The sequence below is a fragment of the Alligator sinensis genome, unplaced genomic scaffold (assembly GCF_000455745.1).
Source record: "Alligator sinensis unplaced genomic scaffold, ASM45574v1 scaffold471_2, whole genome shotgun sequence".
In the NCBI taxonomy this organism is placed as follows: Eukaryota; Metazoa; Chordata; order Crocodylia; family Alligatoridae; genus Alligator; species Alligator sinensis.
Window position 1 is genome coordinate 1,736,985 of NW_005842143.1, and position 4,478 is coordinate 1,741,462.

Below are 4,478 nucleotides of genomic sequence, written 5' to 3' on the forward strand. Positions count from 1 at the left end.
CTCCCTTGAGTCACTCTCCGCTTTGCCACTTCTACACTCTCTAGTCTTTGATCACTCCCTTTGTCAATGCTCATCCTGAAAAACAGAGAGTAAGGCAATAGCAAATTCTGTCCTGAATCTGGAAAACTGGGGCCAGGAGGCAGCCTGCACAGACCTAGCTCAAGTAATTCTACATGGTGCTGGGTTGCACCAAGACAAGCAGCACTTACCCAATCTTACTCTCTGCAGGCTACCCCCTGAAGTGGGAGCAGTAAAACCACATGTAAGCAGCCCAAAGCCCTATCTAATTATCTCTACCTCCCAGCACAGCTACTTAGCTCACCCACTGTGCTGCAGTAAAGTGACGATACTCGACTACTAGTTCTGGCTAGAGCATGTCTGGTTCCAGAGTCTGCAGTGGGCCTTGGATCTGTGGAGTGTCCTTGATACTGGCTCCCAAACAGGATGGTCACCTTACCTCAGGGTGCCCTTCTCCCCTTCTTCAAGTGCTCCAGTTCTCTCCTGTCTCCTCCCCCAAGTGATCTGTTCCTCTGATCTCCCCCTCAGACAGACAAGAGACGAGTGCTCTCTCTGTAATATATACAGTCCCACAGAGCTCCAGATTCAAGGGAATCAATTTTAAGAATATCAAAACATGAAATTATCTCATCTTTCCGTTAAGAATAACTGTTAAACCACCCCACTATTATTTATACAAATGTATGTCAAGGAAATCAGCCCTCCATCTCTGGCAAAATAACGTGGGGAGAGCAGGCAGCTGTAAGGAGAACCTGGGCCTCCATCTCAGGCAAAGCAATTGCAGGAACAGAAAGGGTGGGTTAGAGAGAGAATAACCTTCAAACATACACAGACCTCTCGAGCCAGGCGTGAAATAACATGTATGAGACCCTAGAGGAGAAAGTAGGACAATCTGGGCTGCCCTGTTATGATTATATGCATGGTAAGACACTCAAAGACTAGGTATTCTTGGGGCTGGATGGTGAGATGTGTCAAGACACGCTTGAGCTTGGGATGCGGCTGAATGTTGACACTAGGAAGAAGAAAGAGATGTTAAGGGATTAAAAAAGGGTTCTTGGGGGCTTCTCCTGAATAGGGAGGAGGGGTCTTCCCACCCTTTTATTATAAGAGGTTGGTAATGTTGAGCCCTTTCTGCTCCTGGAAGCTCATCTGACATTACTGGCTGTAAGAGCCTCTGGCCCTTAGCAGCTATTTAAGCAGCTGCATGTTTATTCTTGGCATAGATACTTGTATCTGGGCAACAGCTAAACGCAACTGCTGCTCTGTGTGGTATTACATCGGAAGGCCATTTAGAAGCCACAGATTGTGCAGAACATAGCTGCCTGCCTGCTTGGGTCACTAGCCATAGGGACCTCGCTGGTCCCGGTCTCCGAAGCACTTCGTTTGGCTTTCTATTTGGTGGGATATGCAATATGAACCATTGACACTAGGCTACAAGCCTTGCCTCCCTGTAGTGGTCCTGGGTGTCCAGGAAACACCCAGTCAGAGCCTGACCCAGTACTACACAATACAGTAACTTGTCTGAATGGACCCAGCCCCTGAGTCCCATCTGTCTCTAAGCCATTTGGGTCTGGGTATAGTCCAGGCATAGTTTCCCATCGTGGGATTCAAGGGCATGCCCCCAGGGTCTCATCTGAACACTTCCTTACGGCATAGGACTCAGCAGTCCAGCTGTCCTAACCCCTCAAAACTAAAGCCTTAGAGTTTCTGGCTCCCTGCTCACTTACACATGGGCCCCCCACCCCGGTCCTTACCTATCTGTGGGTAGTATGGCTTATAGTTTAACCTCCTTGAGGATAACTTGATGGAGAGGCAATGTACATGGACTTAACTAAGGGATTTCTTAACCACAGTCACTTCCCTCTGAAAAAGCACTAGCAAATTTCAGTTTTGCAAAGTAATAAAATTCCTGAGATGTTCCTTCAAGATTCTTATCTCCCCCCTTCTGTGAGGCTAGAGTTTGTCAAAGTTTAAGGCCTGGCAAAGGTGGTCTTCTTTCCCACCTGCCATCCTGCTTTACATTTAGTAAATGATCTAACCCCTGCTCAGGGCAGCACCCAGCTTTTAAGCACAGTCTCTCTAATTTTGCCATTCTACTCAGTAGAGAAGTTGCCTATCTACCAGGCAGGCTGGTACACAGAAAAAAATAATCTTCTTCTGGCTGTAGAAGAGCCTCAGTTTTGACCCCTCTGACAGTCCCCCAGTCCCTCAATAAGACATTTAGATACTTTTTACACTTAGGTGCACTACAGAGAAAACAGAATCCTAGTGATATACACACCACTCTGTAAAAATGTCAAAAGTACAACTATAATCACCACCAGGCAACCAGAACAAAACCCCAAGGTCAAACCTCCCTCAAGTTTCCAAGTGTCATACATGGCAAACTCCCAAAGAACAAATTCTACTAATAAAGACTGAAGATGGATAGTGAGTGGATGCCAATATTTTGACAGGGGCTTCTAGTAAGATTTCAACACATCACCTGTGACAGACCCCTGCACAAGGAGCATGCATGCAGAATGGAAATGGGGAAGGGAGTAGGGAATAGACAGATGGGGTCCCCCAAAACACATATACCCTCTCCTAAGTATAGCTAAAGAAATGGCGGTGCAGCTTGGTAATAAGGGGCACTCTTTGCCTTGCAGAAAGATATACTAGAAAGACAGCAAGCATTCAACTTGGGCCACTGGGAATGGTGAAGCTGGGGGAAGAGATGGAGTGTTTTGCCTAAGCCTGCCATTCTGTGAACTGTTTCTCATTCCATCCAACTACCAGGTTCCAGGGTAGGAAAAAGGATGGATAACTCTCCTCATGTTACCAAGGGGGAAGCTGTGGTAGAGAGGGGCCAAGTGATTTACCCAATATCACGCAAGCAGTCTGCAGCCAAGCTAGGATTTGAATCCTGACCTCCTGCATCCTTCATCAGTGCCTTCACTACCACACCATCCTTCCTTTCCACTACTCATACACAGCTCTATGAATTCCAGGAGTGAGTCAGCTCCAGCAGGAGAAGGGCATCAAGACGCAGAATAGCTCCATTAGACATAGAAACCACCCCTCCGCTTTTCTTCAGCTTGTGCCTGAACAAGGTTCTCTTGGGAGCCTCTCCAGCAGGTCCATGAAAAAACGCATATGTTACTGAGAGTACTAGTGCCTCACCAAACCATCTGTGGTTCACACCATGCCGGGCAGACGGCTGACACTTGAATAATGCACCATGTATGTAAACAGCACAAAACAGGTGCTGCTGATGACCCTGCATCTTCTGATGCTGCTCCCGGAACCACTCACATCAGGGAAAGGGCTGTGCTGCATTATAGGCTAGACCTCCCTCAGGATGCACAGCTCCACGCTGAGCTGACAGCTTGCACATTTAGGGAATCAAGTGTAGAGTGTCTTTTTTACAATCTGTGCTCTAGGGAAAAGGGAGGTTCTGGTTTAATAAGCAAGATGTGACAGAGCATCCTGCATCCTGAATATGCCTCCTACTGACTACCATTGATCCACCCTAATTATTGCAGACCGCAGGGGGGGCCTGGGGCTGGACCAGAGGCAGGCTTCTTCACAGCAGCATCCCTGCACCACTCCTTGAACTGGCACCTTCTGAGGGACACTAGTACCCCAATAGCTGAGGGCTCCCATGCTATCCCCTACAGTGTCCATTTTTGGGAGGAGCTGGGACTGCAATAGATACAAGCTGCTCCACAGCAGTGTTCCAGCAGCAAGGTGGAAAGGGGAGGCCAACACTGAAACTCTTGTGACCACCTCTCTTTTGCTTTGTAGCATGTTCTCAGAAAGAGCTACTGAGTTGGGGTGGGCTCTGTGACTTAAACAACAGGACTTTTGCCTCTGCCTCAACAGAGCAACAGCAGAAATACAGCAAAGCAACTGCAGAAATGCAGAAGGGCCAGAGAAGAGAAATGGAAGCAACTGCTGGCAGGCTGTTGGAGGAAAAGCCACAGTACAAAGAGTCTAGAATTCAGACCAAGAGTATGTCACTGGGAAAAGGCAGGCAGGCGGGCTATACTATTTACTCTTTCCAATAATATCTGAATGAGAAGGCACTTAAAAAGCATATGTATATGAAGAACTGATTCTCAGTACAGAACCTAGGGAACTCACCACCACATGAAACTGTTGTTGCAAAGAGCTGAGCAAAGATGTATTAAAAAAAATAAAAGGGGGGGGGGGGGGGGGAGAAAGCTGGGGCATGAAGAATTCTGTCAGTGCCAACTAACATCACAGTCACAGAAGGCAACAGAGGGCAGGAGGCCTGAACTAAAAATGGACATGTGTGCACTTGATTCCCAGCCTTTACCACTGAGATCCAGGAATCATCCTACTGCAAATCCTTCAGGCAAGGGGCAGCGTGCATAGACAATCAGTTATGATAGTATATTCTTCCTCATGACATTCATTTAAGCTTGCTTCCCTCAATTTGAACAGAAATGTAGGGA